We start from the raw sequence: 25,167 nt of genomic DNA, 5'->3' as shown, positions 1-25,167 counted from the left end.
CATGGTTTTACGTTATTCTTTACCGCTTCCTCGTTTGCCTTCCTCTTCACCACATTCCTCTTGAATCGGTCCAATGGATGTCATAGGTACTTTGAAGTTGTACTACCAGTTTTGGTTTGTACCTCGTGCCTTGTGCCTTGTGAATAAACACACTAAAACTCGGTGTGTGTTATCTGTCTACTAGTGCTGGGTCTGCTGCTTTTTTCTTCTATTCTACCATTTCTCTTTCGGTAACTGACCGACCTCTTCGGAAAGGCACTCGACTAGACTAGAAGAGATCAGAAGTTTAGGACAATGCAGTCACCCAGAAAACGGCACGTTTGCGAAATTTGATGCATTTTGTTGACAATTTTTCAGTTTTCTTCTACCAGCATTAGGAATCATTCGGAACTGCAGCGCTAGGACTAGTGTTTGAGTCACATTTTCACAAAAGATATGACAAACACGATGCTTACAGCATCGAATCAATATTTCATACTGGCTGCAGTCGATTTCGAAATGGTTGAAAAATGGAAAAAAGTTTAGATTCTTTTTAACTAGTCTTTACCGCCTGAATTAATGCACCTTCTTGAAGCCTTTTAGGGTGCGGCTGTCGGAAAACATGATGTGTAGGATTGAACGAATCATTAATAAAGAAACCCGATCAGGAGAGCATATCAAAATAAGAACTTAAAAATATCTCGACGAGATATTTATATCTTTTTCAGTTAGAATATTGTTCTCATAATTTTCGACTCTAATTTTCTTGAATCTTGGTTATATCTTATTTTGTTTAGCATTCTTGAGTAGGATTGAACTCATTTTCAACGATAAAAAATTTGTTTCAAATTGTTATAATATATTATAACCGTATCTTATTTTGATATGCATATAACTTTCCATGAAACACGGACATCGAAGTCAACGGCCCAAACCGTACTTTAATAAGTTTCGCTCAGCAGATTCATAAAATTGAATCAAATTGTTGGGAAACCTAAAATGGAGCATGATTTTAGCAAATAGTGTGGTTTACTGACATTCCACTAGAAATTTTTCTCGAAGCATTCATATCTTGATAAGTTATAATTTTGATAGGATTTGTTCTGCCTAATATAAAACTATGCTGTCTGAACCAGATATAATCGTGATAAGAGCATATCAAAAACTGATATAATTTAGCTATGATCGTACAGATTTTTTGATATAATTTGAGATATTTTAACATCCTACGAGTACTGAATTATAACTCATTTAGATAGAAAAAAAAATTAGTATCAAAATATCTCATCTTGATATAATTTGGTTTTCCCTTCTGATCGGGAAGAGCACTATACACAAAAATTTTTTTTACACAGTTTTTCAAGTTTTTTTACATGGCTTTTTTTACATGGCAATTACCACGGTTTCATAGAAAAATTGAAGAGAAAAAAGTGAGAAGTGAGAACTGAAAAGTGAACAGTGAAAAATGAGCAGTGAAAAGTGAGAATGGAGAAGTCTCACGTCTCAAGTCTTACGTTTCACGTATCAGGTCTCATAACTCACTTCCCAATTTTCATTAGTCATTCCTCACTTCTAAATTCTCACTTGTCATTCTACACTTCTCACTTCCTACTGCTAACGACTCACTTCTCACTTATTTATGAGGTCTCAGGTGTCAGGTTTCAGGTCTCATGTCTCAGATCTCATGTCTCAAGTCTCATGTCTCAAGTCTCATAACTCAGCTCTCAAAACTCATAAACAAATGACAAAAATGACAAAAATGACAAAAATGACAAAAATGACAAAAATGACAAAAATGACAACAATGACAAAAATGACAAAAATGACAAAAATGACAAAAATGACAAAAATGACAAAAATGACAAAAATGACAAAAATGACAAAAATGACAAAAATGACAAAAATGACAAAAATGACAAAAATGACAAAAATGACAAAAATGACAAAAATGACAAAAATGACAAAAATGACAAAAATGACAAAAATGACAAAAATGACAAAAATGACAAAAATGACAAAAATGACAAAAATGACAAAAATGACAAAAATGACAAAAATGACAAAAATGACAAAAATGACAAAAATGACAAAAATGACAAAAATGACAAAAATGACAAAAATGACAAAAATGACAAAAATGACAAAAATGACAAAAATGACAAAAATGACAAAAATGACAAAAATGACAAAAATGACAAAAATGACAAAAATGACAAAAATGACAAAAATGACAAAAATGACAAAAATGACAAAAATGACAAAAATGACAAAAATGACAAAAATGACAAAAATGACAAAAATGACAAAAATGACAAAAATGACAAAAATGACAAAAATGACAAAAATGACAAAAATGACAAAAATGACAAAAATGGCAAAAATGACAAAAATGACAAAAATGACAAAAATGACAAAAATGACAAAAATGACAAAAATGACAAAAATGACAAAAATGACAAAAATGACAAAAATGACAAAAATGACAAAAATGACAAAAATGACAAAAATGACAAAAATGACAAAAATGACAAAAATGACAGAAATGACAAAAATGACAAAAATGACAAAAATGACAAAAATGACGAATATGACAAAAATGACAAAAATGACAAAAATGACAAAAATGACAAAAATGACAAAAATGACAAAAATGACAAAAATGACAAAAATGACAAAAATGACAAAAATGACAAAAATGACAAAAATGACAAAAATGACAAAAATGACAAAAATGACAAAAATGACAAAAATGACAAAAATGACAAAAATGACAAAAATGACAAAAATGACAAAAATGACAAAAATGACAAAAATGACAAAAATGACAAAAATGACAAAAATGACAAAAATGACAAAAATGACAAAAATGACAAAAATGACAAAAATGACAAAAATGACAAAAATGACAAAAATGACGAAAATGACAAAAATGACAAAAATGACAAAAATTACAAAAATTACGAAAATTACAAAAATTACAAAAATTACAAAAATGACAAAATTGACAAAATTGACAAAATTGACAAAATTGACAAAAATGACAAAAATGACAAAAAATGTCAATTTTGTCAATTTTGTCAATTTTGTCAATTTTGTCAATTTTGTGAATTTTGTCAATTTTGTGAATTTTGTGAATTTTGACAATTTTGTCAATTTTGTCAATTTTGTCAATTTTGTCAATTTTGTCAATTTTGTCAATTTTGTCAATTTTGTCAATTTTGTCAATTTTGTCAATTTTGTCAATTTTGTCAATTTTGTCAATTTTGTCAATTTTGTCAGTTTTGTCAATTTTGTCAATTTTGTCAATTTTGTCAATTTTGTCAATTTTGTCAATTTTGTCAATTTTGTCAATTTTGTCAATTTTGTCAATTTTGTCAATTTTGTCAATTTTGTCAATTTTGTCAATTTTGTCAATTTTGTCAATTTTGTCAATTTTGTCAATTTTGTCAATTTTGTCAATTTTGTCAATTTTGTCAATTTTGTCAATTTTGTCAATTTTGTCAATTTTGTCAATTTTGTCAATTTTGTCAATTTTGTCAATTTTGTCAATTTTGTCAATTTTGTCAATTTTGTCAATTTTGTCAATTTTGTCAATTTTGTCAATTTTGTCAATTTTGTCAATTTCGTCAATTTTGTCAATTTTGTCAATTTTGTCAATTTTGTCAATTTTGTCAATTTTGTCAATTTTGTCAATTTAGTCAATTTTGTCAATTTTGTCAATTTTGTCAATTTTGTCAATTTTGTCAATTTTGTCAATTTTGTCAATTTTGTCAGTTTTGTCAATTTTGTCAATTTTGTCAATTTTGTCAATTTTGTCAATTTTGTCAATTTTGTCAATTTTGTCAATTTTGTCAATTTTGTCAATTTTGTCAATTTTGTCAATTTTGTCAATTTTGTCAATTTTGTCAATTTTGTCAATTTTGTCAATTTTGTCAATTTTGTCAATTTTGTCATTTTTGTCAATTTTGTCAATTTTGTTAATTTTGTCAATTTTGTCAATTTTGTCAAATTTGTCAATTTTGTCAAATTTGTCAATTTTGTCAATTTTATCAATTTTGTCAATTTTGTCAATTTTGTCAATTCTGTCAATTTTGTCAATTTTGTCATTTTTGTCATTTTTGTCATTTTTGTCATTTTTGTCATTTTTGTCATTTTTGTCATTTTTGTCATTTTTGTCATTTTTGTCATTTTTGTCATTTTTGTCATTTTTGTCATTTTTGTCATTTTTGTCATTTTTGTCATTTTTGTCATTTTTGTCATTTTTGTCATTTTTGTCATTTTTGTCATTTTTGTCATTTTTGTCATTTTTGTCATTTTTGTCATTTTTGTCATTTTTGTCATTTTTGTCATTTTTGTCATTTTTGTCATTTTTGTCATTTTTGTCATTTTTGTCATTTTTGTCATTTTTGTCATTTTTGTCATTTTTGTCATTTTTGTCATTTTTGTCATTTTTGTCATTTTTGTCATTTTTGTCATTTTTGTCATTTTTGTCATTTTTGTCATTTTTGTCATTTTTGTCATTTTTGTAATTTTTGTCATTTTTGTCAATTTTGTCATTTTTGTCATTTTTGTCATTTTTGTCATTTTTGTCATTTTTGTCATTTTTGTCATTTTTGTCATTTTTGTCATTTTTGTCATTTTTGTCATTTTTGTCATTTTTGTCATTTTTGTCATTTTTGTCATTTTTGTCATTTTTGTCATTTTTGTCATTTTTGTCATTTTTGTCATTTTTGTCATTTTTGTCATTTTTGTCATTTTTGTCATTTTTGTCATTTTTGTCATTTTTGTCATTTTTGTCATTTTTGTCATATTCGGCATTTTTGTCATTTTTATCATTTTTGTCAATTTTGTAATTTTTGTCATTTTTGTTATTTCTGTATGTAATTTTTTTCAATTTTGTCATTTTTGTCAATTTTGTCAATTTTGTCAATTTTGTCAATTTTGTCAATTTTGTCAATTTTGTCAATTTTGTCAATTTTGTCAATTTTGTCAATTTTGTCAATTTTGTCAATTTTGTCAATTTTGTCAATTTTGTCAATTTTGTCTATTTTGTCAATTTTGTCAATTTTGTCAATTTTGTCAATTTTGTCAATTTTGTCAATTTTGTCAATTTTGTCAATTTTGTCAATTTTGTCAATTTTGTGAATTTTGTGAATTTTGTGAATTTTGTGAATTTTGTGAATTTTGTGAATTTTGTGAATTTTGTCAATTTTGTCAATTTTGTCAATTTTGTAAATTTTGTCAATTTTTCCAATTTTGTCAACTTTGTGAATTTTGTGAATTTTGTCAATTTTGTGAATTTTGTGAATTTTGTCAATTTTGTCAATTTTGTCATTTTTGTCATTTTTGTCATATTTGTCAATTTTGTCAATTTTGTCATTTTTGTCAATTTTTTAATTTTTGTCAATTTTGTCAATTCTGTCTATTTTTCAATTTTGTCAATTTTGTCAATTTTATCAACTTTTTCAATTTAATCAATTTTTTAAATTTTATCAATTTCATCAATTTTATCAATTATATCAATTTTATCAATTTTATCAATTTTATCAAATTTGTCAATTTTGTCAATTTTATCAATTTTGTCAATTTTGTCAATTTTGTCAATTTTGTCAATTTTGTCGATTTTGACTATTTCTTTTAATTATGCCTATTTTGTCAATTTGTTAGTTTTGTCAATTTTGTCATTTTTGTCAATTTTGTCAATTTTGTCAATTTTGTCAGTTTTATCAATTTTGTCAATTTTGTCAATTTTGTCAATTTTGTCAATTTTGTCAATTTTGTCAATTTTGTCAATTTTGTCAATTTTGTCATTTTTGTCATTTTTGTCAATTTTATCAATTTTGTCAATTCTGCCAATTTTGTCAATTTGGTCAATTTTGTCAATTTTGTCAATTTTGTCAATTTTGTCAATTTTGTCAATTTGGTCAATTTTGTCAACTTTGTCAATTTTGTCAATTTTGTCAATTTTGTCAACTTTGTCAATTTTGTCAATTTTGTCAATTTTGTCAATTTTGTCAATTTTGTCAATTTTGTCAATTTTGTCAATTTTGTCAATTTTGTCAATTTTGTCAATTTTGTCAATTTTGTCAATTTTGTTAATTTTTTCAATTTTGTCAATTTTGTCAATTTTGTCAATTTTGACAATTTTGTCAATTTTGTCAATTTTGTCAATTTTATCAACTCAATTTTTTCTCTGAAAGTTTCCCTAAACGTGTTTCGTCGCCAAAATTTCATTAAAATGTCCCCTTGTCTTTTCGATTGAAGAAAGTATCGATCTGAAGGCGACACGGTAAGAGTTTCGGGAACCAGTCAGGTGAAATGCACTGGATCGGAACTAATGCTGGAAGCAATTTCACGCCAAATTTGTCAGCGCCCACACACGCCTTTCTGAAAATGATTCCGGAAAAATTTCGATTTAAGTTAGTGTTTCTTTAAAAGGGGGAGTTTGAATCTCTTGGATTTTTTTTAATTGATTTCTTATTTTAAAAAAAGGATACCGAATTCACATCTCTGAAAAATTTAAATTTGATTCGGTTACCACAAATCTGTCATTATACTGAGGAACCATTGTTCCATAATTGGGTGTCAGCAGGAAGGGAAAAAAATACTGAAATATGTAGGTCTCTTACCACCCGCAAGAAACAGATTTTGTGTCGCTTTGTTACCTCCGAGAGTTACTGTAGCGGAAATTCAGGTCGTCAAACCCTTACGGAACAGCCATTCATACTGTGGTACCATCACCATTTTTTGTTGTTGTGGGGGGATGAGGTCGGATTTTGTTGGCAATCTCCAGCTACAATTACGACATTCTGCGGGAGCCCCGGGATGTGGGAGTGTGGGCGTGGGTGTTGACAATTTCGCTCCTCGGCATCGAGGAAAGGTGTGAAAATCACTCAACCCGTTCGTTCGGTTTTCGTTTGCTGCCAGACCGCGATATTGTGATGGAAATAGATTTCCTCCAGTGTGTGTTCTTTCTCTACTTCCATTTGGTGGAGCTTCTGGAATAAAAGCCTTTCATCCGGTTTGATTGGAAAATGTAGAATAAAGGCTTTATTCGTTATTGAGCTGTGGAATATTGATAGAAAAAAGAAAACGATACCAATTGAACGGAATGTAAATTTTCATTCTAGAAATTTAAACATTCAAATTTTTAATGCAGGATTTCAACTGTGTGATGAAAAATCTTTCAATTATTAAGTAAATTAGTGAATGTCAATTGTCTTATAAAATTCCCATGAATTGCTGAGCTTTTCTTCCAACTGCCGCCTAAACGACCCCCAAAGTTTGAAATTGAAACTTCAGGAAATTCCATACGATGCCAATTCCTGCCAATCAATAGCGTCTGTCAGCCTTCCGTTTGTGTGGGTGGGTTTGTGTGCTGATGTACATGTGTGAGTCGGTTTGTGTGCCGGAATGAGCCGAGGCAATGGTGCCACACCCAACAGCCAAGTACCCACCCATCCACCCACGACGACGACGCCCGGGAAAGTCAATCAATGAGGGACACCCCACCCGGTTTGGAGGGGGATTTTTATAAATAGCTGATCTCGGTAATGACTCGCTCTTCACCGGTTTTATTCAACCATCCCCCTCGAAGGAGATTTGATTCACTTCCCGTCGTCATTTGCCAATTTCGTCGGTGTGGTAACGTCGGTCTCGCGGCTCAAGGGAGGCTTAACTTGGTTCCTTGATGCATCGGGTACGTGCCACATATTGCTGACGTCATCGTTAACCCAGATACAGTAGCGAGCGAACTTTTGAAGGGCCGACCCCCGGAATGGTAGGAAAGGGATGATTGGGCAGAAAAAAATGGACAAACTGTTTCGATGCAGTTTGTATTGATTTTTTTTTTAATCTTTTAAATCTGTCATTTCCGCCATCAAAATATGGAGTAGGTATTTTGTGCAATTTTATGTTTAAAAATGTCCTGCAATATCGTTGGTTTGTTTTTCAAACCGAATGGCATTCCTCAGAATTACAACTGTCTGAGTAACGAAATTCGATTGGACCAAATTTTGAGATTTTGGTATTGTAATACATACACAAAATAACTTTTGACAGCGACCACGGTGTAGTGAATATTGTTCAAGATTTAGAGGCATTAAGGCTAAATTTCGATCAGGACTCACACTTCTCTGGAAGAAATAAGAGTTTTAGTACATAGAAAGGTTTGAACGAAGCTTTCCAAGGGAACAATTCGTTTGCACTTAAGATTTTTCAAATGTGTATGCCCATTTTATGCTAAATCAAAATTCAACCGTCAGTGCAATTTGAAGTCCAAGTGTGTCTGGAATAACAATAAAAGATCTAGAAATTGGTCGCAGAAGCTTCTCCCCAAGGAAAAATACACTGTTTGAAAAATTGCTGGAGCATTAAATCGCCCGAACGGTATTTGAGAAAACTTGTAATGTACTTCGTAATGTTCATCAAATGTTAACAGTAAAGTTTGGACAGCTTTTTCGTGGAATGGAATGAGAATGGAATGGCAATGGAAAGGAAATGGAATGCGGAATGAATGGAAATCGAACGGAAATGAAATGGGAACAGAATGGGAATGAAATGGGAATGGAATGAGAGTGGAATGGGAATGGAATGAGAATGTAATAGGAATGGAATGAAAATGGAATAGGAATGGAATGAGAATAAAATGGAATGGGAATGGAATGGGAATGGAATGGGAATGGAATGGGAATGGAATGGGAATGGAATGGGAATGGAATGGGAATGGAATGGGAATGGAATGGGAATGGAATGGGAATGGAATGGGAATGGAATGGGAATGGAATGGGAATGGAATGGGAATGGAATGGGAATGGAATGGGAATGGAATGGGAATGGAATGGGAATGGAATGGGAATGGAATGGGAATGGAATGGGAATGGAATGGGAATGGAATGGGAATGGAATGGGAATGGAATGGGAATGGAATGGGAATGGAATGGGAATGGAATGGGAATGGAATGGGAATGGAATGGGAATGGAATGGGAATGGAATGAGAATGGAATGGGAATGGAATGGGAATGGAATGGGAATGGAATGGGAAATGGAATGGGAAATGGAATGGGAAATGGAATGGGAAATGGAATGGGAAATGGAATGGGAATGGAATGGGAAATGGAATGGGAATGGAATGGGAATGGAATGGGAATGGAATGGGAATGGAATGGGAATGGAATGGGAATGGAATGGGAATGGAATGGGAATGGAATGGGAATGGAATGGGAATGGAATGGGAATGGAATGGGAATGGAATGGGAATGGAATGGGAATGGAATGGGAATGGAATGGGAATGGAATGGGAATGGAATGGGAATGGAATGGGAATGGAATGGGAATGGAATGGGAATGGAATGGGAATGGAATGGGAATGGAATGGGAATGGAATGGGAATGGAATGGGAATGGAATGGGAATGGAATGGGAATGGAATGGGAATGGAATGGGAATGGAATGGGAATGGAATGGGAATGGAATGGGAATGGAATGGGAATGGAATGGGAATGGAATGGGAATGGAATGGGAATGGAATGGGAATGGAATGGGAATGGAATGGGAATGGAATGGGAATAGAATGGGAATGGAATGGGAATGGAATGGGAATGGAATGGGAATGGAATGGGAATGGAATGGGAATGGAATGGGAATGGAATGGGAATGGAATGGGAATGGAATGGGAATGAAATGGGAATGGAATGGGAATGGAATGGGAATGGAATGGGAAGTAAGTAAAGAAGTGTAAGAAGTGTAGTAAATAATTTAAGTACCCACATTATTCTTTCATACACCCAAATATCATATCTTCTGCCAAATATGACAACCCAGCTAAGTGCTTCAATTGCATCAATTTTATTCCAAAAATGACATAAACAGGTTTGAATAATAAGCATAGCCAATGTTTACTCTCTTATTTTTTACTCTAATTTCGCAGTTTCTTCTCTATTTTTAAGAAGAAAAAAAATGAAAACGGAGGAACAAGAAATGATCTAAGCTAACAACAATCCCATCTCGTCTTACCAGCTGAGCGTCTTTCCAAATCCTGTACCTGAGCTAGATCGATCTGATTCCGCTCAGACCAATCTAGGATTGAATTCATTGAATATAACAGTACACGCACAACTTTCAATTGATTATCTTTCTTTTGAGGTCATTCAAAACTGTTTTTGTTGCTTTAATTTGGGATTTGACATATTTGACAAACCATTCGTCCTGTGGGTGTATCCAAAATGGAAAATATTACATTGACAACTAATGTCTTTCCTTGAATCGATTTGAGTTGAAGATTGAAAATATATTTTATTTGAAATGTGGCTAAGCCCTAACTTGCGTCTACAGGTGAGTGTTGAATTATTCAAGCTCTCAGTATCATAACGCACCCGGCATGATTTCGGCCATAAATAAAATTTCCGACAGTCCCAAGCTACGATAAATGGAGGAAGATGCCAGTACGCTGTTAATGTTACCCACCGTGTGCCGCTCCGTAAATACTGCCTTCAATTGAATTCGATTGAGAAACTTCCGGAGAATCTTTTTCCTCAGTTGCTGCTCCTACTTCATCTTATTCTTCTTCCCTAGTAGATCGTAACAACGATATTCCACCTCGAAGCCGAAACCGAATATGTAAATCCCAGGAAGGGATTCCAGCTAAGTTCGAGGAGTAAAAAAAAACACAAAACGACCAGCATAAACGCGCCGGTGACGCGCGCGTGTTGCCGCATATGAAATGCGTAGTTCCACCAAATGTCGCTTTTATTTTCACTTCATACACACAGTTTGGTTTTCCTACTGCTGTTCTTCTTCGTTTTCTGAACTTCGTACCACACATGCCGAAATGGTTTTGATCGCACGTGTTTCGGTAATGGCTGTGTTCTTTACTCTCTGGAATAACGAAGAAGAGAACCCAAGTAAGAAATGAAGGAAAAAGAATTCACCAAACAAGTACCGACAATTGGGAATCGTATTTCGGAAAAGGTGTAGATGTTGACTACATTAGCATTTACATAGCAATGGCGGGTCTGTTCCAGGACTGAGGAGTCGGATGAATTAAGCAAGAAACGAGCAAGTCTGCGGCAATGAAGTCAGTTCCGGGAACAATAATATTTAGATAAAGAAAATCCGATTCACAAACAAATTTACCAGGGGAACTCGATTTCGAAGCAGTATGAAAAACGTGATGTAAATTTTCCATTGAAGCATCCACAGTAATGAAGGTGTTATTGATTTTATTGGGAAAATTTTACTAAAAATGCAGTAATTATTAAGATGATCTTGAGAAAATAAAACAGAACAAAAAAAACTGTTACAACATACATACCTCAAAATAAAATTCCTTAAAATTTCGTATTTTATTCTTTTTTTAATGGAGTTTGTTCCATAAAATCTAAAACATAAACAAAATATCAGTAAAATCCACAAAAGTTACCCAATAAAAAGGGTTGGTAGCTTCATTCATAAACACCGAGGAAAAAAAGGATGAAAAACAAGCAAACCATCGAGCACGTTTCTCTGCTCTCGAGTAAAATCCGGAAAAGGCGTTCAGGTGTTCGTCATTTTCGCTACCGAGAATTTCAATTTAAATTTATTCCTTATTCCATCCATCCTGCATGCACACTTGGTGTTGAAACTTGGAAGTTTTGTTAATGCTTCGGAACGACGGATATGACGAGATTATGGTACAAAAATTGAACGAGATAATTTCAGTTAAGGCCTATTTTTTTAAAATTGCCACAAGAATCTGTCAGAAGATGAACAAAACTTACGGAAGAAGAAAAACTCTTCCGAAAATTTACATTTTTGACATTTTTGACAATTTTGTCACTTTTGACATTTTAGACATTTTTGACATTTTTTAAATTTTTGACATTTTAAACATTCTTGACATTTTGATTTTCTTGATATTTTTAAAATTTTGGTCACTTCTGACATTTTTGACATTTTTGACATTTTTTGACATTTTTCACATTTTTGACATTTTTGACATTTTTGACATTTTTGACATTTTTGACATTTTTGACATTTTTGACATTTTTGACATTTTTGACATTTTTGACATTTTTGACATTTTTGACATTTTTGACATTTTTGACATTTTTGACATATTTGACATTTTTGACATTTTTGACACTTTTGACATTTTCGACATTTTTGACATTTTTGACATTTTTTTTACATTTTTGACATTTTTGCCAATTTTGTCATTTTTAAATTTTTTGACATTTTTGACAATTTTGACAATTTTGATATTATAGACAGTTTTGACATTTTCGACTTCTTTGGCAATTTTGGTATTTTTGACATTTTTGACATTTTTGACATTTTTTTAAATTTTTTTAAATTTTGACATTTTTGACATTTTTGACAATTTTGACATTTTTGAGATTTTTGTCATTTTTGACTAATTTGACATTTTTGACATTTTGAGATTTTTTTTAACGTTTTGACATTTTTGACGGTATTGACATTTTTGACATTTTTGTCATTTTCGACAATTTTAAAATTTGTGACGTTTTTGATATAAATGACGTTTTTGATATTGTTGACAATTTTGACAATTTTGACATTTTTTATTTTCTTAACATTTTTGACATTTTTGACGTTTTTGACATTTTTGACGTTTTTGACATTTTTGACATTTTTGACATTTTTGACATTTTTGACATTTTCGACATTTTTGACATTTTTGGCATTTTTCACTTTTTTGACATTTTTGAAATTTTTGACATTTTTGACATTTTTGACATTTTTGACATTTTTGACATTTTTGACAATTTTGACATTTTTGACATTTTTGACATTTTTGACATTTTTGACATTTTTGACATTTTTGACATTTTTGAAATTGTTGAAATTTTTGACATTTTTGTCATTTTTGGTTTTCTTCAATTTTGTCATTTTTGGCATTTTCGTTGTTTTTTTTTCATTTTTGACATTTTTGACATTTTTGACATTATTGACATTTTTGACATTTTTGACATTTTTGACATTTTTGACATTTTTGACATTTTTGACATTTTTGACATTTTTTACATTTTTTACATTTTTTACATTTTTGTCCTTTTTGACATTTTTGACATTTTTTACATTTTTGATATTTTTGACAATTTTGACAGTTTTGACATTTTTGACATTTTTGACATTTTTGACATTTTTGACATTTTTGACATTTTTGACATTATTGACATTTTTGATATTTTTGACATTTTTGACATTTTTGACATTTTTGACATTTTTGACATTTTTGACATTTTTGACATTTTTGACATTTTTGACATTTTTGACATTTTTGACATTTTTGACATTTTTGACATTTTTGACATTTTTGACATTTTTGACATTTTTGACATTTTTGACATTTTTGACATTTTTGACATTTTTGACATTTTTGACATTTTTGACATTTTTGTCACTTTTGACATTTTTGAAATATTTGACATTTTTGACATTTTTGACATTTTTGACATTTTTGACATTTTTGACATTTTTGACATTTTTGACATTTTTGACATTTTTGTCATTTTCGACAATTTTAAAATTTGTGACGTTTTTGATATAAATGACGTTTTTGATATTGTTGACAATTTTGACAATTTTGACATTTTTTATTTTCTTAACATTTTTGACATTTTTGACGTTTTTGACATTTTTGACGTTTTTGACATTTTTGACGTTTTTGACATTTTTGACATTTTTGACATTTTTGACATTTTTGACATTTTCGACATTTTTGACATTTTTGGCATTTTTCACTTTTTTGACATTTTTGAAATTTTTGACATTTTTGACATTTTTGACATTTTTGACATTTTTGACAATTTTGACATTTTTGACATTTTTGACATTTTTGACATTTTTGACATTTTTGACATTTTTGACATTTTTGAAATTGTTGAAATTTTTGACATTTTTGTCATTTTTGGTTTTCTTCAATTTTGTCATTTTTGGCATTTTCGTTGTTTTTTTTTCATTTTTGACATTTTTGACATTTTTGACATTATTGACATTTTTGACATTTTTGACATTTTTGACATTTTTGACATTTTTGACATTTGTGACATTTTTGACATTTTTGACATTTTTGACATTTTTTACATTTTTTACATTTTTTACATTTTTGTCCTTTTTGACATTTTTGACATTTTTTACATTTTTGAAATTTTTGACAATTTTGACAGTTTTGACATTTTTGACATTTTTGACATTTTTGACATTTTTGACATTTTTGACATTTTTGACATTATTGACATTTTTGATATTTTTGACATTTTTGACATTTTTGACATTTTTGACATTTTTGACATTTTTGACATTTTTGACATTTTTGACATTTTTGACATTTTTGACATTTTTGACATTTTTGACATTTTTGACATTTTTGACATTTTTGACATTTTTGACATTTTTGACATTTTTGACATTTTTGACATTTTTGACATTTTTAACATTTTTGACATTTTTGACATTTTTGACATTTTTGACACTTTTGACATTTTTGAAATATTTGACATTTTTAACATTTTTGACATTTTTGACATTTTTGACATTTTTGACATTTTTGACATTTTTGACATTTTTGACATTTTTGACATTTTTGACATTTTTGACATTTTTGACATTTTTGACATTTTTGACATTTTTTACATTTTTGACACTTTTGACATTTCTGACATTTTTGACAATTTTGACGTTTTTGACATTTTTGTCATTTTTGACATTTTTGACATTTTTGACACTTTTGACATTTTTGACATTTTTGACATTTTTGACATTTTTGACATTTTTGACATTTTTGTCATTTTTGTCATTTTTGTCATTTTTGACATTTTTGACATTTTTGACATTTTTGACATTTTTGACATTTTTATATTTTTTTACCTATTCGACTTACCATTCCGCTGAAGCTGTTCAAGTAAAAAGAAGAAGAAGACTTACCATTCCAGCTTTTTCTTCTGTCACCACTATGAAAACATTTTCCTTATCGTATGTTCAACCGAGGGGGAAGTTGATGATAAAATGTAGTGTAACTATTTTGCTGCCATTTATCGTCAGGAAAAAAAGAAATAGAAAACATTCACCGAAGAAATACTTCCCCGTTATGATTACGACGGCTCATAAAATCAAAGCTCAGCCAGGAAGAAAATGTTCCGGCCATTTAGATAGAGACTCTTAAGTGACACCCTCACCCACTTTTATTGAATCTGTCGATGTTGGTTCTACAGAAATTTTATCAAAAAATTAATTTCTATTAAGAAATTCAAACTTTTTATTCTATAAAAATCCCTATTTTTAGCAACATTTTCTCGAATATTTATTCGATGACGCCAAAAAACAAAAACAATCATCCTACATCCTACATTCAGATGGAATTGACGTCAGGCAGGAGCAAGAGCGATTGCCATTCGCCGGAATTCCCCAATAGGGATACCCCGAACTGAACAAAATAGCTCAACTCGGGGGCGAAATATCCGTCAGAATGATTACTATTTTTCGTCGGAAATAGAGACAGCGAGATAGAGGGAAAGTGAGTGAATCGGGATGAAACGTCGAAAGCGAACTTATTTCTGTGTTTCCAATATTTAACATCCGCCTCGGATATCTTTGTTCCCCGCGCTAAGTTGTACCTACTAGGTAGCAGAGGAGGGAATTAAACAAGTTGAAATGGAATGATCTTCGTGAATTTTTCATGTTGCTACACTAAGGCTTCCATAAGAAGGAAGCTCCAACTTAGTGAGGTGCTTTCACTTTCATCGAAATTTCTAGAAGATTGATGGAAGCTATTCTTTTCGATATAAGTTATGTAGATAGATTCCTAATTGATGAATTTCTACGATTTCGCTGATGTTTGAAATCCTAAATTGAATTCAGCAAATTTTGAGAAATGTTACCAGTTTTAGTTTTAAGTCCTGTTTCAGTTCGGTCTCAGTTCAGTTTCAGTTCAGTTTCAGTTCAGTTTCAGTTCAGTTTCAGTTCAGTTTCAGTTCAGTTTCAGTTCAGTTTCAGTTCAGTTTCAGTTCAGTTTCAGTTCAGTTTCAGTTCAGTTTCAGTTCAGTTTCAGTTCAGTTTCAGTTCAGTTTCAGTTCAGTTTCAGTTCAGTTTCAGTTCAGTTTCAGTTCAGTTTCAGTTCAGTTTCAGTTCAATTTCAGTTCAGTTTCAGTTCAGTTTCAGTTCAGTTTCAGTTCAGTTTCAGTTCAGTTTCAGTTCAGTTTCAGTTCAGTTTCAGTTCAGTTTCAGTTCAGTTTCAGTTCAGTTTCAGTTCAGTTTCAGTTCAGTTTCAGTTCAGTTTCAGTTCAGTTTCAGTTCAGTTTCAGTTCAGTTTCAGTTCAGTTTCAGTTCAGTTTCAGTTCAGTTTCAGTTCAGTTTCAGTTCAGTTTCAGTTCAGTTTCAGTTCAGTTTCAGTTCAGTTTCAGTTCAGTTTCAGTTCAGTTTCAGTTCAGTTTCAGTTCAGTTTCAGTTCAGTTTCAGTTCAGTTTCAGTTCAGTTTCAGTTCAGTTTCAGTTCAGTTTCAGTTCAGTTTCAGTTCAGTTTGAGTTCGCCTTCTGCTTCGGTCGCGTTCGGTTGGTTTCGGGAGAGCTCCGCAAGCGAAATTAGAACAAATTAATTGTCCGGTCTGCAGTGTCGGCGTCGTCTAGATTATTCTTTTTTAGATGTTCAAAGGGGTTGTGAAAAGATTTGTGTAAATACGTGCCCAACATTTGATAAGTTCAAGTAAAATGGATCTAGCTTGTTACGGATTGACCTCAAGGAATCTTTTTTTTTCACTTCGCTTGCTACCCAGAGTGAACCGGGGCTGTTTGTGTGCGTTTTGTGAGGTTTAATTCAGAATTACGATGAATGCGAGTGAGAAGCAGCGTAATATAGGGGAAATTTGAGAAATATAAGGAATGAAGTTTAAATCCATCGTTCTGCTCCGTGAAGAGGAAATTTCAAAACCTATTCGAAGCTGTGTTCAACAGTAGTGTTTAGTGCAATCTAAGAATTCGACGGATGTAGTGGCCAGGAGGGCATCGGCAAACGCAAACTATGACAGATGCCGTTTAAAATTCGAAGACGCAGTCTGCTTCAAGAAGTCCGCATTTATTCTGAATAAGTGTCACTGTATGGGTAAACGAGTGAGAAATCAAGAAGAAGTGAGAAACGCAAGGAAAAACATAAAAAGCACATCAAGCTAGACCGGGTGAATGTGTGTGAGGGTTTTGTGAATCAATATTTAAGTTGTGGGTTGGGTTGGGTCTGATGTTTCCTAGTGCTACACTGTGTTAGTGGCGGAGAGAGTTCGAAATTGTCGAGCATGTGAGGAACGTGCTCGCGGAATAACGGGCAAGAAATGCATGAGAGAGTTGCTGACTATCGTTTTCCAGACTAGGCAACTGGGCAGGCGCTCCAAGAAGCTTTTGAACCTTTAAGCAGTGGCGCCGAAGGAGACTTGGTGAGATCATTCCATAATATTCCTTTAAAAACATTTTTATAGTTGATTTCAAATTTAACAACTTTTGATTTTGAACCCAAATTGGATTATTCATATTTTTTTATATTTATACTTATTTAATTCCAGGAAACAAGGTTGAAACAATCATTCATTTATTACAGTCATGATATTTTTTGTCACATTTCAATATTCATACATATTCATTTTTATGGAATTACAACTTTGTAATTGTAATTTTATTTGGTGGACATTTTAAAACTTTTTAATAAATTTTTCGTTTAAAGGTGTCAATCACAGCAAGCGGAAAGCGGCAAGGAACCACATCGTGTGTGTCGCGGCAATTCCAGTGCATTTTTTCCCTCTCTTTCTCACATATTCTATTTTCTGTTTGTATTTGTCATAATCATTCAGGCTGATCACGCGTCTGTGTGACGCACATAAAGGCTTCCCTTCACACTGTTTCCTTTTGCTTTCGATTGAAAACGATAGGAATTGATAAATCTATGAAGCCAATTCGTGAATCATGTTTAAAATGTCACCAGTATGTGCTTGTTGTGTTAATCTGTTTAGATATATCCTGATTGAAACTTATGCAAAACTTCAACAAACTACTGCCTTTTTAGGTTTTAGATTTTAGGTATTTCATTAATGGCATCTCTTGTTCAGCATCCTACTCATTGAATTGAAGCGAAAGTGGAAGTTATGAAGATATTAAAATAAGGAGAAAGTTGCAAGTTGCTACATCGGTTCTGATGTTTTAATGTGGCTCATTGGTTCGAGTGAAAGTAGGTCATAGTTTTGTTTCTAGTTTAGAACTGTAGGTTGAACTGATACGATCAAACGTTCAACATCATTTCTTTAGAATGAAATCGTCTTATTTTTAGGAGTTGCATTCACTTGTTATCATACTAAACATTCAAAACGTAATTTTTTTAGTTTTTTCTTTAAATACATTTTAGTAAATTTTACTTTCAGCTTCCCATTTGGTCAGTTTTCTCCTTTTTTCGTAAATTATAAGCATCTAACATAGAAACCATTAATAACATTTCGTGATATTTTTGCAGGACTTATAAGCCTATAAGGCTTTCTCAATCCATTCATCATTTTACCAATAAATGTTAATTTTTCATTTTTTTTATTTCATAGCTTCACTCAATCACTGACATCATAAAAATTCAATAATTTCTTGAAAAATATTGATTATTTTTATTTTTTATTATTTTCGATTCATTTTTGCCACATTGCGAAGCATGGATACAAACATAATTAAATTATAATGAAAGACATCTCTTACATACAATTCCAAGTTGATTAAAGTTTTATTTTCAGCACTATCCGGGTCCCAAATTCTTCAAATTTTGAATAAAGCTAACAATAAATAATAAGGAAATAATATTCTGAAATAATATGATCTTTTAAGGCGGTATCCAGGTTAGAACATGCCATCCCAGACTTCCTGCTTAGTTGATAAAGGTTTCGTAAAATAAAATTTTAATAAACTAATCCCTTATATAGATAATAAATATGTATAAATCGGTATCGAATTTTGTATACGGTGAATGCGTCAACAGTTTCACGAAAAACGCGTTAAAAATTTAACAGCTCGATAAACTCCCAGTAAATTTTTAATTTTATTTTCTCTATTTCTCGAAAACCTAATATCCTTTAGTAAGCGTTGAAAAATCAAATGTAGGTCTAGGGACGTAATTTATCACCCAAATGATAACTTTATTTGTTCAAATTTCGTTGCAAAATTCGCTACCGAAATGTTTATTGTATATACAAACCGATGTAATTTTTTTTTCAGCGTTCTTATTTATTCATTTTATTTATAATTATATCGTATTGTTTTATATCAACGACATCTGGTTTTCTCCCCCTTGATAATGAACAATGGTGTTACTAAGTGAGTTTTTAAACCCTCATCATACTTCTATACATTCATTGTCGTATATCAACTAATTTTTAAACATAATTACTTATTTAATAATATTTAATAGTATTCTTACATAAATTTTCAGCAATTTCGTCGTTCGTCAATTGTTTTTGTATAGTGGTTCTCATCATGTTTCCATCCTGGAGGTTGTATTTTTCATAACATTTTTGTAATTACTTAATTTTTTCAGCATCAGCACTTCCAATAACACTAGATAAAAAATAAGAGTTTTTGAAGCATCGTGCGTCAACCGAACTAGTTGAAAGTTTTGAAAGTTTTAGGTTTTGTATATTACTGTTTTCATTTTGTTTTTTTTTTTACTAAATTGACAAATTAATCTTTTTACTACTACTTTTTTGAAGATTTTCTAACTAAACTTTTATTATGTTATGTTTTTTTTTTTAATTTCAAAATTTAAAAAATAAACCTTTTTTTGCAGTTTTCCTGTTGGCATTTAAAAATGCCTGACTCGATCATAATTATTATTTATTGCAATTGTCCAACATATGTTATTAAAGTTTATACTTCTACATTATGTTATGTTAAACCGGATAGGTAAAATTGGATTTTAAATTATTTTTTTTACAGCTTCTAACAACAATGAAAAATATGGAAAGTTCTTATGTACAAATTTCCTCGAAGTTTAATAATAATAATAGTGTGTTTTCTACTAACATTCATTCAACTTAACTTATCCAAAAGCGCCATGTTTTAATGTAAATCTCAGATTTCAGTTCTCATCGTGTAAATCATCTTCAACGCAGAAATTTCTTGAATTAAACTATAGTTTTATTGAGTTCATCATACGAATTTCAAAACCTCTGCCATATAACTTCAAATTTACTTGTTCATAATCATTGACATTGATCGTATACAACCAATGAAAATAACAATTTACACTTGTACTTATTTATTTTTTCAAAGACAGAAGGAACATATGATCATTCTATCATGTTTACAATATATTCTATTTTATTTAGTTTTACGTTTACTACATTGTTTTACATCATGTCATATTATTTTTGATTGTATCATAATATTTCATACTACCTTTTTATCATTTGATTTTACATTATATTATTTTATACTTATTCATACTGTTTTGTTTTATATTATTACTGTTATTATTATTTTTAATGTTAAATTGAAAAATTTCATATCATTCAGATTATTATCATGTATAAAATATAATATTCATTCTCATTTTCATAGTTATTTTTATACTCATATCATATATTTACATCACTGTATTAACCATATAACAATTTTCAGCATCACTGTACCTCATGTCTAGGCCGAGGCAACAGAATAATATAATTCATATTAATATGTTTAGATATTTTCTGTAGCCTATCTCCAGCGAATGATCTTTGAAAACACTTTTTGATTTATTTAGATATTTTTTTATTTTTGTAAAAAAATGTTTTTTTATTTATTTACATTATACCTAGTTATGTTATCAGAATTGAATCTTTCCTTTGCTGCAGCGTAATTATTGTTTTTTTTAATGTATGCATTAACTGAATTTTTACGTTTTTCAGGAAAACAATAAATGAATCTTTTTAATTATATTATATTCTTATTTCACTTCACATTACATTATATTATGTAAAATTATATTGATTTCTATAATTTTATAATGTTATATTCATTGTATTGTATTGTATTATATTATTTTATAAAAATGGTATTTAATAAACGAAAAAATTGGTTGGGGCATCAGGGTATCCTCGTTTTGCAAAAGGAGCAGGTAGCGGTATGTGCTCGTTACCCGTTTCGAATACTGGACGTATCTCAATTTATGTCAAGGGAATTTGGCATGAGTGAGAAAAAGATCGTATTTGATTACTTTTTGTAAAATAAGGACGCACTCTTTTTTCGGAAGCCTTGGGGGCGGGATTATAATTTACATGCTATTTTGGTTAGTCAACAGTATGGTAATAGTTTCTCGAGACTACTCCACTTATACCCTGGATACCGTAAGTGCCTCTGCTTGCGATTCTATTCCTTTAAAAGTCTCATTGAGAGGTTATAACTGTATTGCATGGTAGCCAATATGGACGCGTGGGTTATTTTTTTGGCCATAACCGCGGCGCTGCCGCAAACCCAAGGTGGATTCATACATACATACATACATACAGTTTCAGTTCAGTTTCAGTTCAGTTTCAGTTCAGTTTCAGTTCAGTTTCAGTTCAGTTTCAGTTCAGTTTCAGTTCAGTTTCAGTTCAGTTTCAGTTCAGTTTCAGTTCAGTTTCAGTTCAGTTTCAGTTCAATTTCAGTTCAGTTTCAGTTCAGTTTCAGTTCAGTTTCAGTTCAGTTTCAGTTCAGTTTCAGTTCAGTTTCAGTTCAGTTTCAGTTCAGTTTCAGTTCAGTTTCAGTTCAGTTTCAGTTCAGTTTCAGTTCAGTTTCAGTTCAATTTCAGTTCAATTTCAGTTCAGTTTCAGTTCAGTTTCAGTTTCAGTTAGGTTTCAGTTTTGACATTTTTGGAATTTTTGACATTTTTGACATTTTAAACATTTTTGACATTTTTGACATTTTTGAAATTTTTGATATTTTTGACATTTTTAACATTTTTGACTTTTTTGACATTGTTGACATTTTTGACATTTTAGACATTTTTGACATTTTTGACATTTTTGAAATTTTTGATATTTTTGACATTTTTTACATTTTTGACTTTTTTGACATTGTTGACATTTTTGACATTTTTGACATTTTTGTCATTTTTGACATGTTTGACATGTTTGACATTTTTGACATTTTTGAAATTTTTGAAATTTTTGTAATTTTTGAAATTTTTGAAATTTTTGAAATGTTTGACATTTTTTACTTTTTTAACATTTTTGACATTTTTGAAATTTTTGATATTTTTGACATTTTTTACATTTTTGACTTTTTTGACATTTTTGACATTTTTGACATTTTTGACATTTTTGTCATTTTTGTCATTTTTGACATGTTTGACATTTTTGACATTTTTGAAATTTTTGAAATTTTTGAAATGTTTGACATTTTTGACATTTTTGTCATTATCCACATTTTTGACATTTTTGACATTTGTGTCATTTTTGTCATTTTTGACATTTTTGACATTTTTGACATTTTTGACATTTTTGACATTTTTGACATTTTTTACATTTTTTACATTTTTGACATTTTTGACATTTTTGACATTTTTGACATTTTTGACATTTTTGACTTTTTTGAAATTTTTGACATTTTTGACATTTTTGAAATTTTTGTCAGTTTTGACAGTTTTGACATTTTTGACATTTTTAACATTTTTGACATTTTTGACATTTTTGACATTTTTGACATTTTTGACATTTTTGAAATTTTTTCACATTTTTGACATTTTTGACATTTTTGACATCTTTGACATTTTTGTTATTTTTGACATTTTTGACATTTTTGACATTTTTGACATTTTTGACATTTTTGACATTTTTGACATTTTATGACATTGTTGACATTTTTGACATTTTTGACATTTTTGACATTTTTGACATTTTTGACATTTTTGACATTCTGGACATTTTTGACATTTTTGACATTTTTGACATTTTTGACATTTTTGACATTTTTGACATTTTTGACATTTTTGACATTTTTGACATTTTTGACATTTTTGACATTTTTGACATTTTTGACATTTTTGACATTTTTGACATTTTTGACATTTTTGACATTTTTGACATTTTTGACATTTTTTGACATTTTTGACATTTTTGACATTTTTGACATGTTTGACATTTTTGACATTTTTGACATTTTTGACATTTTTGACATTTTTGACATTTTTGCCATTTTTGACATTTTTGACATTTTTGATATTTTTGACATTTTTGACATTTTTGACATTTTTGACATTTTTGACATTTTTGACATTTTTGTCATTTTTGTCATTTTTGTCATTTTTGTTATTTTTGTCATTTTTGTCATTTTTGTCTTTTTTGACATTTTTGTCTTTTTTGACATTTTTGACATTTTTGACATTTTTGACATTTTTGACATTTTTGACATTTTTGACATTTTTGACATTTTTGACATTTTTGACATTTTTGACATTTTTGACATTTTTGACATTTTTGACATTTTTGACATTTTTGACATTTTTGACATTTTTGACATTTTTGACATTTTTGACATTTTTGACATTTTTCACATTTTTGACATTTTTGACATTTTTGACATGTTTGACATTTTTGACATTTTTGACATTTTTGACATTTTTGACATTTTTGCCATTTTTGACATTTTTGACATTTTTGATATTTTTGACATTTTTGACATTTTTGACATTTTTGACATTTTTGTCATTTTTGTCATTTTTGTCATTTTTGTTATTTTTGTCATTTTTGTCATTTTTGTCTTTTTTGACATTTTTGTCTTTTTTGACATTTTTGACATTTTTGACATTTTTGACATTTTTGACATTTTTGACATTTTTGACATTTTTGACATTTTTGACATTTTTGACATTTTTGACATTTTTGACATTTTTGACATTTTTGACATTTTTGACATTTTTGACATTTTTGACATTTTTGACATTTTTGACATTTTTGACATTTTTGACATTTTTGACATTTTTGACATTTTTGACATTTTTGACATTTTTGACATTTTTGACATTTTTGACATTTTTGACATTTTTGACATTTTTGACATTTTTGACATTTTTGACATTTTTGACATTTTTGACATTTTTGACATTTTTGACATTTTTGACATTTTTGACATTTTTGACATTTTTGACATTTTTGACATTTTTGACATTTTTGACATTTTTGACATTTTTGACATTTTTGACATTTTTGACATTTTTGACATTTTTGACATTTTTGACATTTTTGACATTTTTGACATTTTTGACATTTTTGACATTTTTGACATTTTTGACATTTTTGACATTTTTGACATTTTTGACATTTTTGACATTTTTGACATTTTTGACAGTTTTTACATTTTTGACATTTTTGACATTTTTGACAGTTTTTACATTTTTGACATTTTTGACATTTTTGACATTTTTGACATTTTTGACATTTTTGACATTTTTGACATTTTTGACATTTTTGACATGTTTGACATTTTTGACATTTTTGACATTTTTGACATTTTTGACATTTTTGACATTTTTGACATTTTTGACATTTTTGACATTTTTGACATTTTTGACATTTTTGACATTTTTGACATTTTTTGACATTTTTGACATTTTGAGTGTCAAAATCGTCTAAATTTACAGAATCACAGGTAAAGCGAATATCAAATTAAAATTCCAGTTTTTACTTCTGTCGCCTTTATGAAACCACTTTATGATCCCAATTTTCATATGGTGTGTTAAAATGAGGGGGAAATCAGATCAGCTCAGTTTCAGTTAAGTTTCGGGATTTAATTTATATTTTGAAGTTCAGGTTATTTTCGAATTTTTGTTTCGAAGTTCAGTTGTGAACTGGAATTTTGAAGTTTAGTTTCACAAACCAGTTCAGAGTTAAATTTTTCAAGTTTTCAAGGTTCAGTTTTTAATTTCAGTTAAAAGATCAAATGTTGGAGTTCATTATTGAAAGTTAGTAGCAATATGTTTATTTTATTAAATTTATTTTCCCGGAAGGGACTTTAGCTTGACACGGTGACCCAAGATGTTTGTTTTCATTAACAAAAATTTGTATCCTTTGAACCGTTCGATTTTTAGTCGAACTGGAAAAGCCCCACGTAATCTATTTGAAGGATAAATCACCAATGTTTACTTCCGTCATCATTCTTTCCGTCTTTTTTCTTCGGTCCACATTCCCATTTATATTTCCCCTGAGTTATTCGAGTGAGGTCA

At 30.0% G+C, this 25,167-nt stretch overlaps 1 protein-coding gene across 2 annotated transcripts in view; it reads left to right on the top strand.

The window, feature by feature from the left end:
• LOC129758055 (alpha-protein kinase 1-like) overlaps positions 1 to 25,167 on the top strand; it is a 115,300-nt gene that overhangs the window by 83,512 nt on the left and 6,621 nt on the right. The gene's annotated exons all lie outside the window — the stretch shown is intronic.

Source organism: Uranotaenia lowii, chromosome 3 (genome assembly GCF_029784155.1).
Source record: "Uranotaenia lowii strain MFRU-FL chromosome 3, ASM2978415v1, whole genome shotgun sequence".
In the NCBI taxonomy this organism is placed as follows: domain Eukaryota; kingdom Metazoa; phylum Arthropoda; class Insecta; order Diptera; family Culicidae; genus Uranotaenia; species Uranotaenia lowii.
Note: the sequence above shows the minus strand (reverse complement) of the source record. Positions and strands in the feature narration are given on the sequence as shown.